Here is a 15,641-nt window from a genome sequence, read left to right on the forward strand (position 1 = left end):
TGCCCTTTTTTGAGCTATATCGGTCCTATGAGGCATTTCAACAAGTTAAAAGCACTGGATTGATCCAAATCTCTCCAATATAACCACCAAGAGGGAAATCAAGTCATTTGATCTCGAAACATACTCTCAGTCACAAGGTAGGAGCTGCAATCACTTTGTGGCAGGTGAAACACTGCCTTTTTTGAGCTGTATCGGCCCTCTTAGTATTTCAACGAGTTAAAAGCACTGGATTGATCCAAATCTCTCCAATATAACCACCAAGAGGGAAATCAAGTCATTTTGATCTCGAAACAACCTCTCAGTCACAAGGTAGGAGCTGCAATCACTTTGTGGCAGGTGAAACACTGCCTTTTTTGAGCTGTATCGGTCCTATGAGGTATTTCAACGGGCTAAAAGCACTGGATTGATCCAAATCTCTCCAATATAACCACCAAGAGGGAAATCAAGTCATTTTGATCTCGAAACAACCTCTCAGTCACAAGGCAGGAGCTGCAATCACTTTGTGGCAGGTGAAACACTGCCTTTTTTGAGCTATATCGGTCCTATGAGGTATTTCAACAAGTTAAAAGCACTGGATTGATCCAAATCTCTCCAATATAACCACCAAGAGGGAAATCAAGTCATTTTGATCTCGAAACAACCTCTCAGTCACAAGGCAGGAGCTGCAATCACTTTGTGGCAGGTGAAACACTGCCTTTTTTTTTAGCTATAATGGTCCTATGAGGCTTTTCAACAAGTTAAAAGCACTGGATTGATCCAAATCTCTCCAATATAACCACCAAGAGGGAAATCAAGTCATTTTGATCTCGAAACAACCTCTCAGTCACAAGGTAGGAGCTGCAATCACTTTGTGGCAGGTGAAACACTGCCTTTTTTGAGCTATATCGGTCCTATGAGGTATTTCAACAAGTTAAAAGCACTGGATTGATCCAAATCCCTCACATATAACCACCAAGAGGGAAATCAAGTCATTTTGATCGAAACAACCTCTCAGTCAAAAGGTAGGACCTGCAATCACTTTGTGGCAGGTGAAACACTGCCTTTTTTGAGCTGTATCGGCCCTCTGAGGTATTTCAACGGGCTAAAATCAACTGGATTGATCGAAATCATTCCAATATAATAACCAAGAGGGAAATCAAGTCATTTTGATCTCGAAACAACCTCTCAGTCACAAGATATTATTTGGAATCATTTTTTGGCAGGTGAAACACTGCCTTCTTTTGAGCTGTATCGGCTGTCATGTCCGGGGACCCAGGACTCAGATGCAGACAAGGAATTAGTGAAATCAAGAGAATTTATTTAAGTGTGAACACAGATATGGCTTGAGGCAATGCAGCGGTGGCGTCTGTGAAAGCTGGTGAGTCTCGGGCTCCAGGCTGGAGGTTGGAGTCGCTTGGCAAGCCAGGCAGGGTTCAGGCTCAGGGCTGGCGTCTGTGGCAAAAACAGCAGTACGGTCCTATGAGGTATTTCAACAAGTTAAAAGGACTGGATTGATCCAAATCTCTCCAATATAACCACCAAGAGGGAAATCAAGTCATTTTGATCTCGAAACAACCTCTCAGTCACAAGGTAGGAGCTGCAATCACTTTGTGGCAGGTGAAACACTGCCTTTTTTGAGCTATATCGCTCCAATGAGGTATTTCAACAAGTCAAAAGGACTGGATTGATCCAAATCTCTCCAATATAACCACCAAGAGGGAAATCAAGTCATTTTGATCTCAAAACAACTTCTCAGTCACAAGGTAGGAGCTGCAATCACTTTTGGCAGGTGAAATACTGCCTTTTTTGAGCTAAATAGGCCCTAATAGGTATTTCTAAAGGTAGGACTACTTTGGATTGGTCACAATCTGTCAACTACAACCACAACCGGGGAAATCAAGTCATTTTGATGCTGAAACTACCTTTTTGTCACAAGTTAGGAGCAATCACTTTTTGGCACACTTTAAAATTTTGACCAAATACACAGGACAAATTACCACACCACCAGCACATCTGGGACCCTCGCAAGTTAAGATGAACGCCAGTTAACCTGTCACACTGGTCGAGGCCATTAAGCTAACTGGAGCTGTTTTACAACGCTACAGAGAGCGAGGCTTGAGATCAGGAATCGTTTGCTTTTGTCTGGCTCTCCGATTTGACCAATCATGCTCTTGACTGAGGTTAGGACCTCCTACCTCCTCATTTACATATGGACACAGAAATACAGAAATAAATATATGTAGGTGAACAGAAATACAGAAATACAGAAATAAATAAATGTAGGTGAACAGAAATACAGAAATTAATGAATGTCGGTGAACAGAAATGTATAAATAAATAAAAAGCATTCATTCTTTTATTTATACTTTTATTTATTTATTTATACATTTATTTCAGCATTTATTTATGTATTCATTTATTTATACATTTATTTATTTATTTCAGCATTTATTTATTTATTCATTTATTTATACATTTATTTATTTATTTCAGCATGTATTTATTTATTTATTTATACTTGTGTCAGGTTTGGTCCTCCATATTTATGAGCCACATCGGTTGATCCAATCTTTTTACTGACAGTTTCTGTATAGCTTCAGCTTTTAAAAAACTACAAATGCTGCCCGGTGCAAATTTACATGAGCAGTTAACAAGTCGCTCAGCTGATGTTAGCAAACAGTCCAGATTGAATTTACAGCCTGCTGAAAATATGACACTGCATACACATATTCAACAAATACAATCAATCTATATAGATATCTGTGAAAAAAGCGGCATTCCATTGATGTGAGCGTCAAGTTAGTGGGTATGTATGTTAAGTTGACAGTCGTTTGCTACAGTCAGCTGGGTGGAAACAGTGGTTCGCAGCATGCTCTGCTAAGAAATGGCTCACTTGTCAATTATTTTTGTAATCAGCAACAATTCAGATTCACCAATCTCATATTTACTGTACACTGAAGATGGGACGATTTTGATTGATGGCTGATCTATTGCCAGAATTTCTTCGGTCGGCCTCGAAGAAATTCTGGCAAACCATCCGGCGCCTCAGGAGGGGGAAACAGTCCTCCACCAACACTGTTTACAGTGGAGGTGGGGAGCTGTTGACCTCGACTGGGGACATCGTCGGGCGGTGGAAGGAATACTTCGAGGATCTCCTCAATCCCACTGACACGCCTTCCATTGAGGAAGCAGAGGCTGGGGACTCAGAGGTTGACCCATCCATCACCCAAGCCGAAGTCACTGAGGTAGTCCGTAAGCTCCTCAGTGGCAAAGCACCGGGGGTGGATGAGATCCGCCCTGAGTACCTCAAGTCTCTGGATGTTGTGGGGCTGTCTTGGCTGACACGTCTCTACAGCATCGCGTGGCAGTCGGGGACAGTGCCTCTGGACTGGCAGACCGGGGTGGTGGTCCCCCTATTTAAAAAGGGGGACCGGAGGGTGTGCTCCAACTATCGGGGGATCACACTCCTCAGCCTCCCCGGGAAAGTCTATTCCAGGGTACTGGAGAGGAGAATTCGGCCGATAGTCGAACCTCGGATCCAGGAGGAACAATGCGGTTTTCGTCCTGGCCGTGGAACACTGGACCAGCTCTATACCCTCCGCAGGGTGCTCGAGGGTTCATGGGAGTTTGCCCAACCAGTCCACATGTGTTTTGTGGACTTGGAGAAGGCATTCGACCGTGTCCCTCGTGGCATACTGTGGGGGGTGCTCCGGGAGTACGGGGTCGGGGGCCCTCTGTTAAGGGCCGTGCGGTCCCTGTACTGCCGGAGCAGGAGCCTGGTTCGCATTGCCGGCAGTAAGTCAGACCTGTTCCCAGTGCATGTTGGACTCCGGCAGGGCTGCCCTTTGTCACCGGTTCTGTTCATTACTTTTATGGACAGAATTTCTAGGCGCAGCCACGGGCCGGAGGGGATCTGGTTCGGGAGCCAATGGATCTCGTCTCTGCTTTTCGCGGATGACGTGGTCTTGTTGGCTCCTTCGAGCCGGGACCTCCAGCATGCCCTGGGGCGGTTTGCAGCCGAGTGTGAAGCGGCTGGGATGAGAATCAGCACCTCCAAATCCGAGGCCATGGTTCTCGACCGGAAAAAGGTGGCCTGCTCCCTCCAGGTGGGAGGAGAGTTCCTGCCTCAAGTGGAGGAGTTTAAGTATCTTGGGGTCTTGTTCACGAGTGAGGGAAGGACGGAGCGTGAGATTGACAGACGGATCGGTGCAGCGGCCGCAGTAATGCGGTCGCCGAAAGGCGAAGCTCTCGATTTACCAGTCAATCTACGTTCCGACCCTCACCTATGGCCATGAACTCTGGGTCATGACCGAAAGAATAAGATCCCGGATACAAGCGGCCGAAATGAGTTTCCTCCGCAGGGTGGCAGGGCGCTCCCTTAGAGATAGGGTGAAGAGCTCTGTCACCCGGGAGGAGCTCAGAGTAGAGCCGCTGCTCCTCCACATCGAGAGGAGCCAGCTGAGGTGGCTCGGGCATCTGTTTCGGATGCCCCCGGGACGCCTCCCTCGGGAGGTGTTCCTGGCATGTCCCTCCGGGAGGAGACCCCGAGGAAGACCCAGGACACGCTGGTGTGACTATGTCACTCAGCTGGCCTGGGAACGCCTTGGGGTCCTCCCAGAAGAGCTGGAGGCAGTATCCGGGGAGAGGGAAGTCTGGGTGTCCCTGCTCAGGCAGCTGCCCCCGCGACCCGGCCCCGGATAAGCGGAAGAAAATGGATGGATGGATGGGCTGATCTATCAGGGCTTCCTTGGTGATACAGTTCCAAACCAAATTTTAGTCAAGGCACTACCCTGTAATACTGGGAAAAGCAATCTGAAATCTGTAAAATCATTTACTGTACTTTATTTGACCAAGCAAATGCAAACCACTGCTGGTTTGACCCCTGTATATTAAACATTTCAATTAGATTCATAATTTCATTTTGGTTTCCTTGTTTATCGTCTTTTTCTGTTAGGGGCTGAAAATAGGAAAACAATCACCAGTTTTTAATGTTTCGTGCATACAGAAAAACTAAATATTGTCTTGTTTCTCATTTGTCAGATTAAATGGAATAATTGAATGATCAGCGTTTTTTACATCAACATGTGAAGTTTTTCCTCACTGGAATCGAGGGTCTAAGGACAGAGGATGTCACTTACTGTACAGATTGTAAAGCCCACTGAGCCGATGTGATTGTGATTTGGGTTATATAAATACAACTGATTTAATGATACACGGATCTTTATGGGTGTGATTATTAGATGATCTCTATTTCACAGACATTAAAACAGTCTGAGTCAAACAATATTTCAGATATGCCAGATTTAAAACAAAGCTTCTAATAAACAGACAGTTTACTGCACTGACAACTTCATGAATGCAAATTAAAGCTGAATATTATTCAAACTCATTTTAATCCTGACACAATTAACTGTAGAAATATGAGCTCCTCAAGTCTCAAGAAGATATTTTTAACTTGTGCGGTTTCTTATTACATCAATAATTTATTTCAGAGACCTTTTTTCATTTCTCTTTATGTACTGTCTTATTGAGAGCAGACCTCACTGTTCACGGTGCATCCTTCAGAAAACATACTATAGTACTTTGATTTTCAAAACTGCGTTTTTGTCTATCAGCTGCACATTAACATTCAATAAAATATGCTCTTGCATTACTTACTTAGTCCATGCACCAGCAGGACATTTCAAAAATGAACAAAAGGTCTTTCATTTGATATCACAAACATTTTTATTTTCATTGAAGGTCATAAAACAAAATTATCAGCGCTTGTTAAGATCATAATGAAGCTATAATGAAGTTAAAGACTGTCAGTATGGTCTGTGATCATAACGTAGTCTCGTCTCGTCTGTCGCAATATTTTTGTGTTAACATTGCGCCGTCTAAAGGCCGAGACATACGTGGGAACTGATGGAGCACACTAGCCAATCAGGGCAATGGGGTGCCGAAGCCCCGCCCACCAACGGAAACAAAATATTGACTGGTAAATGTGTTTTGTCAGTACGAACCAGAAAACAAACAACAAAAACAAAAAAACAAACAAACAAAAAACAAATCGTGCCAGAATGGTGATTTCTGTTTTTTGCCCCAAATTAGAAAAACTAAAAAACAACCTCTTTTTGCTTTCTGAATGTGTCATTTATACCAAAAAAAAAAAAATGGTGAACACGTAGGTTGGTCCAGGACCAGGATGTGGACAGTGGAGAGATGCAACAATGATCCTGCACTTGAAGCAGCATTTTGTGCTTCATGTTGACCTTTAACCTCTGAGCTTCAGAGCAGACTCAGCTTTTATGCTCGGATTTGATCTCTGAGACATTTTAGAAATTTTTAAAATACAGTTAATTCTGTTCTCAGGCAGATAAACTTCATATAAAGTACCGTTTCTCCTTCAGACTCTTATCTCCTCACAGCTACCATCAGACCTTAATGTAGTGTTTATTTATGCTAAGATGGCTCTTGTCACAAGAGAAACTGCAGGCAGTAGCTCAGACTCTCTGGCTCCTGCACATCACGGAGCACAGACCACTGCCATCAGCAACACTCTCTGCCTCAGTGGACAGTAGACTCAGGTGTGGCACCCAACACACTGGTGAGGAGGAGGAGGAGGAGGAGGAGGGGACAAACAGGCCCACAGCACTGAGGCTGTAACAGCAGGAGAGAGGAGGAAAAGGGAAGATACGACACTGCAAGGACGTCACAAGGTCAATTATTCTATCAGCATAGTTATAAAATGAACACAGTCTGTGCTTTAAAGGAAAGTACTAATAAAGGATTCATAAAACTGTAAATACTGGACACCTTCAGGGTACTGTACTGGGAAAGGAAAGTTATTTTAGTCGTATTGATATTGAGCAGAACCATCAAATAATTATACTGTATTATGTATTTCACAGTTGCGATTTGTTACCAAAACTGTAAAGTGATCAGCCGACACATTTAGTTTGGTGAAAGTCTGAAATGTTCAGAGGTCAGAAGCGCAAAGAAAAAGGATTGTACATGTTGGAATAAATAAATATACGATTGTCAGCAGGTTTAACTTGACTACTTAACGTCTCATGTTCAGCTTGAAAATGATGATCAAAAAGCAACTCAACATTTTTTATATATTTCACACTACATAAAAGACTAGAACCAGGCGACCTGCTTTGTAAAAAACACAGTTTACAACCATTACTGTTGGATAACCATTTCACCATAATTATTTTCACAGCAGCTGCGCCAAGACAAGCAGAACACAGACTTTCATCTGCCTCACATGCCAGTAATAATCTATACTACCATCTCCCCGGGTCCAATGAATAGGCGCGTTCAAGTTGAACTCCAGCTGACCTCCTGCAGCAGCGAGATCTGCTGCGTCTGCAGGGGCGGAGATACAAACGCTGCCATGAAGACGGACACTCTCTCTTCCCGTAGACGTGACGAGACTTGACTGAGTGGCATCGTTTGTCTTTTTTGTGTGCGAAGAAATGGAGAAAATTGAAATTCCATTAATGTTTTTTTTTTTTCAATACTTTATTGCAAGGCTTCTTACCTTCACAAACATAATCAATCATTTCTATTTCTTTGCATTATTGTACCTTGCATTTTTTTTTTCAGGTATATATATTCACAAAGTAACTAACATGCCATAAAGTAAACAGACAAACAAATATACTAAACAAACTGGTAGTTAAATGAATGCCTAACCAATGTTGTACCTGCAAAGGCTCTTTAAGCTCAAAAATATACTTTAGGATTTCCTCAACTCCTTCCCAATATGTTGTTAATACAGGGCATTAAAAAGCATATGTATATCTTGCCTACTGTTCTCCGCATCTTCGCCAACATCCATTATCTAATCCAGGGAAACATTTCTTGAGTATCTCAGGTGTGCTAAAGAATCTCATACTCACTTTCCATGAAAACTCCCTCCAGTATTTTGATTGTGAGATTCTGAAGTTTACACCTAATGTTTTTCTCCACTCTTCTGTTATGTTGATTTTGACATCTTTTTCCCACTTCTCTTTTATGTTACTCTCTACCTCATTATACTTCTGCAAGATCTTATACATTTTTGTCCGATTTCCTTTGTTCTTATTTCTTTTTTGCGTCATGTATTTGATCAATTCATGCTCCGATGTCCCCTCTTCTAAAAGTCTACTTGTGTAGCTTCTGACCTGCAGGTACCTAAAGAAGTGTTTTGATTCTAATCTGTGTTTGTTGGATACAATATCATAAAAGTTTAATGTGTGATTTGTAATTAATTGTGAATATTTTGTCAGTCCGTTTTTAGCCCAACCTTCCAGGATTTTATCTGTTTTATTAGGAATGAAGTCTGGGTCCTCTGCCATTTCTCTAACTAATACACATTCATTATCCATTTTTAAAATTTTACAAACGCATTTCAAATTGGCCATTGTATTGTCAGTGCAGTAATTCTGCCCTGTATAGTTTTTTTTTCATTGCGTTCTTCCGATGAAGGGCAATGTCCCAATGGATATTCTTGCCAATTCTTTCTCTGTATTAATCCATTTGGTTTCTGTTTCCCTTTCTATCCATTTCATTATTGCGAGGAGTTGTGTAGCCAGGAAATAAATGTATATTTGGGACCCCTAACCCACCTTCCTCTTTTGGTTTACATACAATTTTAAACTGAATTCTCTGCTTTTTGTTGTTCCAGATAAAATGTGAAATAATTCTGTTACAGTTTCTAAAGTATTTCTCTGGTACTACAATAGGCAATGTTTGAAATAGAAATAGAAATTGCAGAAGAACCATCACTTTAATAGTTTCTACTCTGTTAAGGAGGCTATGTGGCATTAATTCCCATCTACTCAAATCTTGCCCTATCTAAGTTATCAACGCACAGTGGTTGTTCTCATACAGTCCCTAAGTGCTCAGTAATATTGATCTCTAGGTATTTTACCTTCTTATTCTCCCATTTAAAGCTATAACAATCTTTCAATGCCTGGCTGGGTTGTCTCCCTATTAGTAAGGATTCACATTTACTCCTATTTAGTGTGTACCCAGAGACTTTACCATATTCAGCAATTGTTTTCATTAATTCATGTATTGATTCCTCTGGGGTTGTCAGGTATACAATTATATCATCGGCATAAAGTGCCAGTTTGTGAGTTTCTTTTCCAATATGTATATCTGTATTCCTTTTATCTCAGTGTTCTGTCTCACTGCGGCTGCTAATATTTCAATATACATAGCAAAGATAAGGGGAGAGAGAGGGTCTCCCTGCCTAGTACCTCTCTGTATTCGAATTCTTCTCAACAAGGTGCCATTAGTTTTGATTCTTGAGGTTGGGTCCATATATATGGCTTGTATCCATGAACAGAAATTGTTATCTACCCCAAAACTGTCTGACATCTCAAACATAAAGGGCCAACTCACCAAATCAAAGGCCTTTTGAGCATCTAATGTTAACAATACCACATCGATATTTTCCTTTTGAGCATAATCGATTAAATGTATTGTTCTCCTAATATTGTCTGCCAAATACCTCCCAGGAATGAATCCACATTGATCTGCCTAAATAACATCAGTAATTATGGTCTTTAATCTGTTTGCTAATATTGCTGATATTATTTCATAGTCTGTGTTTAACAATGATATAGGCTGACATGATGAGCATTTTGTAGTGTACTTTCCCTCTTTTAGAATTAATGTTAAAATTGAAGATTGCCATGTTTGAGCCCATTTTCCTGTTTCTAGCGCATAATTATATGCTTTCTGAAGTAATGGAGCTATTTGCATTTTAATTTTGTTTTATAAAATTCATTAGTGAATCCATCATCACCTAGGGATTTTCCCCTTTCAGCCCTTTTATTTGTTGATTAATTTCTTCAGCCGTTTTTGCTGTGCTTCTCTAGTCCTTTTCTTTGCCGATGCATATGCAATAATATGACCCCTTATAACTGCTTTCGCTCCTTCCCATAGTATAATTGGGTCTAATTCTTCATTGTCATTTATTTTCATGTATTCAGTTATTATATTTTGCATTTTTCTAAAAAATGTTTGTCTTGCAGGAGGGAGTTGTTTAATCTCCAAATTGATGTTCTTTTTGTATTTTTTAGTTTAACTGTAAGTGAAATTGCAGCATGGTCCGCTATATCTATCGAGCTAATGTACTATTTTGAACCAATGATACATCTTTTTTTAACATAAAAAAGTAATCTAATCTGTTGTAGATTAAAAGTCTCTTTCCTGTACAGATGGAGTGTTCTCCATACGTCAACTAGACCCATCTCTGTACATGTTTTCCTGAGGATACTTGCCTTGTTCTCTGCCCTATGTGTGTTTGTATTAGACGCATCTAATTTTGGGCTTAATACCAGATTTAAATCCCCCCCATTATAACGGTCCCCTTACATTTTGTAGTCATCAACTCTATTAATTCTAGCATGAAGTCCGGTCCTATGTCTGGTGGGTATTAAACATTAAGAAATGATATTTCCATACTGTCTATTTTTCCAACTGCTAACACAAATCTCCCCTCTTTGTCTTTAATGCAACGTTCTTTCTCGAAACCTATTTTGGACTTAATTATTGTCGCCACTCCTCTACTGGCAGAAGTATATGTGCTATAATATACCTGGCTATTGAATTCTTTCTTTAACTTTTCATGCTCCTGTCTCCTCAGATGTGTTTCCTGCAGAAATATTACATCTGATTCATCTCTCTCCATCTGGAGTAAGATCTTCTTACTTTTTACTGCATTGTTCAGTCCATTAACATTCAATGATATCATCTTCAAATCACTCATAGGTGTCAAAAGCATGGATCTATCTGTCCTCTCCCCCTTGTTGGTAAGTATGAAATTATCAGTAACTGAGTGGTGAGGAAAAAAAAAACAAAAACAAACAAAAACAATTCCATTAATATTTGAGGAAAATCAACAACGACGGTGATCATGTTTTCATACATTATATATATATATATATATATATATATATATATATATATATATATATATATATATATATATATATATATATATATATATATATATATATATATATGTAGGGGGGGGGCTGGATCTAGAGTTGACAGGCAAGTAAAATACTGCCTTTTATGAGTTGTATAAAATATACCTAAGATATTTCAATTGCGGTACTATTTAGTTAATACTGTCAAATGTACCTTGTCATATTTAACTTCATCGCTCCTCAGAGCGAGTGTTCTCTATCTCTTCCCAGTGGGTCTTTTTGTTTCTTCGTTGAACGTCATGGTGAAATACGTCACTGACCTTCCTAAGAAGACATTGTTAGCTGGCACAAACCCCGTAAACTGTGGCAAGATATCTGTAGATTTATTTTAGACAATATTTTCTGTGACTTTAAGCTCCTCTTGCAGAATGTGCTTTTTGGTTTCATAATGAGTGACATTCCAGTTGAAAAAGAATTTTATTTAATTAATCTCATCGTAATTCTTGCAAAGTTTTATATCCACAAATGTATATTTGCCAAAGTGAAACCTCTTTTCTGTGTCTTTATGAAAGAATTTGAGTTGTATTTAAAGTCAGTATCCTCTGCTAAGAACAAGAAAGCTATCAAAACTGTAAGACTGTGCTCCCACTTCAATATCTTTAATTCAGTTTAATTTTTCTTCATTCATGACCCCTGGCATCTTTTTTTTGTTTGTTTGTTTGTTTTTTGTTGTTGTTGTTGTTTTTCTGTCTTTTTTGGCATTTATTTTCTGTATCATTGATTTGTTTTTCAATTACTACTGTCGTGTTATTTCTATGACTTTTGTATACGGAAATAAGCGTTGAATAAAGTACAAAAAAAAGGGAGAAAGAGCAAAAAAACCCACATAAATAAAAAAATGAAAAAATAAAGAAGTTAGCCTGCACAAACTCCTGGTCCTGCATCAAGTTCCATGAACGGCTCACCGGGGGTTCGTTGATGTAACGATTTAGTCCAGCCCGAAGTCCCGGGTAGCTGCTGATGCTGTACAGCTCTCCTTTAGTCCGGATCGATCCATAAAACTGCTTCAGCACTGTGTTCAACTCGCTCTGACAAAGTTGACCTGGATATTTTTCAGATCCAGTCTGAAGGATGTTCAGAGCCCAGGTTATCTGCTTTGTAGTGTTGGGTTCATTTTTGCTTCTATAATTCGTCGAGGTCGGCTGATGTCATATCAACACACCTGTTTTGCGCTGATGTATCCTGGCCTCTCTCCGTCCTCCTCAGACTGACCATTCGCAATTTAGATCGAATGAAATTTGTGGAAATATGTTCATCTTTGCGGTGCAAAGTTTGCCACAATCCAAAACAAGTTGGCAACTGATGTAACGTTAATTAACGGTAATTAGAACGCCTGCGCAGCGGAGCGATATGTCTGTAAGAAGTCCCAGTGCGGTTGTACTCTATGCTGTGTCCCAATTCAGGGTCTGCACACTTCAGAGTGCGCATTTGAAGTGCAATTAGGTCACAGCGCCGCGCGAAGGGTGCCAAAGTGTTCTCCAAATGCACCCCACAAATGCGCCCTGCTTTTACCTGTTTTTGGAGTGTGCACCACTACTACCCTTCGATGTCTCACATATCCCAAAAAGCCTTAAAAGCCTCCACTTTCAAACGTTAGCCGTTCAGAGGTTGACTTATATCGTCTATCTTATTGTGACTGTGGAGATGTTATATACTATTTTTACCTCATAAATGTACCAAGATTAACAGATTTAGATCGGACGATGAGGAGGAGGAGAGCCAGCCAGGGAGGAGGAGGAAGAGAAGGAGGGAGGATGAAGGAGGACATGATGCTGCAGAGAGGATGGAGAGGCTCTTCTCTGCTCCAGAGGACAATCCTTACATTCATTCTGTTGTTATTTACTTCATTTATGAGTTCTTTTTGAATTACTTGTTTATAATTGTTCATTTTACATCATTTATGAAATCAAATGTTGTTCTATTGTTACACTTTTTCTATTTAGTATTAACAATTTAAGACCAATTTATAACACCAAACGGCATCAAGTGCTACTTTTCAGGGAAGACAAGGGATGGAATGGTTAGAGAAGGGCGAACATTTGGACATTAACAAAACAGGGGACGGGGACAGAGAGAGCGAGACAGAGAGAGAGAGAGAGAGAGAGAGAGAGGAGAGAGAGAGAGAGAGAGAGAGCGAGAGGGAGAGAGAGAGAGAGAGAGAGAGAGCGAGAGAGAGAGAGAGCGAGAGAGAGAGAGAGAGAGAGAGAGAGAGAGAGAGAGAGAGAGAGAGAGAGAGAGAGCGAGAGAGAGAGAGAGAGATAGAGAGACAAGAGAAGAGAAAGAGGAGAAGAAGGAGATAGAGCGAGAGATAGCGAGAGCAAAGAGCTAGAGAAGAGAGAGATAGCAGGAGAGATATAGATATAGATTATATAGATATGAGAGAGATATCATATCTAATATATATATATCTATATATATATATATCTATATATATATATAGATATATATATATATATATATATATATATGTTCTCCAAATGCACCCCACAAATGCGCCCTGCTTTTACCTGTTTTGGAGTGTGCACCACTACTACCCTTCGATGTCTCACATATCCCAAAAAGCCTTAAAAGCCTCCACTTTCAAACGTTAGCCGTTCAGAGGTTGACTTATATCGTCTATCTTATTGTGACTGTGGAGATGTTATATACTATTTTTACCTCATAAATGTACCAAGATTAACAGATTTAGATCAGACGATGAGGAGGAGGAGAGCCAGCCAGGGAGGAGGAGGAAGAGAAGGAGGGAGGATGAAGGAGGACATGATGCTGCATAGATATAGATATATATAGATATATATATAGATATAGATATAGATATATATAGATATATATATAGATATAGATATAGATATATATAGATATATATAGATATAGATATAGATATTTATATAGATATATATAGATATATATATATATATATATATATAGATATATAGATATATATATCCAACCGGTAATCAGATTAAAGTTACTTATTCTAGTCACTGTGTGTTACTTTTATTTTTGTCATTTTCCTCAGTAAGAAAATATATTTTTGTGTGCGAAAAGTCACGTTTTCGGCGTGAGGAGAACTCACTCATGCAGCGACACAAACAACAATGGAGGGAGGAGAGAGATTTGCCCTTTTGTAGCTGGAAATACAGTGATCATTTTGAGTTATTCAAAAAAAAAAAAAAGCCTACAAACCTGCAAGCAAATTAAACTGAAATGGCTTTGCATTTTTAGACATACTCATCCAGTAGTGTGCAACCAAAAAGTGATTCATTAAAGTTGATAGTTGTTAAAAATGCAACAGATCTCGAATGACAACAAGTGTGGTTGTGCTGCCCCATGTGTCATCAGACAAGAGGCCGGCTGGAGACAGGCTCTTTAATACATTCATTGGTTAATAATGTGTATGACGTGAAGGGTGGCCAGTAAAATCGGTTCTGAAAAAATAAGTTAAATTTGCAAATAAGAGTTTTCTGTCTGACAGCAACGATATCAGTAATAATTCACCTGTAGGATATTAAGTGAGTAAATAGTAATAATATCAATTGAATAAAACACTGCATAAAACTGTAATAATTGGTATTAATTACTTCAGTTGACATGTTAAAAATCCAGTCGTGTTATCTAAATAATATGTTGTCAAATGCATGTTTCCTGGGTTTTTAATTTGCTCTGAGAATATGAAGGTAAAACCAAAGTAGAAACAGATGCTGCAAAATAATCGAGACTTATCCAAAAAAATAAATAAATAATAAATAATTAGCTGCAAGCTTTTGGGTATTAAAAATCCCTACAAAGATAACTAGGCTACAATAGTTATTTTACATACTAACCATCCCACTTGGAGTGAGGTTGCTTCTTGGTCAGGGTACCGTCTGCTGCCGATGCCTGCGCTCGACCCGCCAGGTATAATTTAGACTTTATTTTATTTTTTTTAATCCCACATCGGGGAAATTTACTTGTCACAATAGCAGGTAGACAGACATACAGACATACAATAAGTGCGGGACTTGGAATACTTAAAGATACTAAAAAAAGATTTGAATAAGAGAGAACAAATAAAATCTTGAAAGGACAACACGTTGTGTGCATTATGTATACAGGAGGCAAAACTGTGCATTATATACACTTAAATCAAATGTCAGAGCATTGCTTTGTTGAGGTTGGGTGCATAAATGAATAGCGTTTAGTGTTTAGAAAAAAACAGACTCAGTGTATGAACATAAACAATAGGAAAATGTATATGTACAAACAAATAAAGTAGTATTATTGCACAGGATAATTGCACAGATGGTGGAGGTAGAAGTCTCAGCAGTGCCAGATAAGAAGGTGCTTATGGTGCTACATGAAGAGTTATTGGTGTTGAACAGTCTGACAGCTGTTGGAATGAACGACCTGCGGCAGCGTTCCTTTTTACACCGTGGGTGAAGCAGTCTGTTGCTGAAGGAGCCGCTTAAAGCCCCAACACTCTCATGTATGCCTGAGAGGGGTTGTCCATGACTGATGTCAGCTTGGCTAACATCCTCCTCTCATCACCTCCTCAAAGGAGTCCAGAAGACAGTCCCAGACGGAGACGGCCCTTCTGACCACTTTGTTGAGTAGCATCACATTGTAACATTAGCGCTAACACGGTCCGTGATTACCACAACACAAATAAACATGTACCCTCTGAAACCGCTGTATTTCCCTATACCG

This window comes from Sparus aurata, unplaced genomic scaffold (assembly GCF_900880675.1).
Source record: "Sparus aurata unplaced genomic scaffold, fSpaAur1.1, whole genome shotgun sequence".
Classification (NCBI taxonomy): Eukaryota; Metazoa; Chordata; class Actinopteri; order Spariformes; family Sparidae; genus Sparus; species Sparus aurata.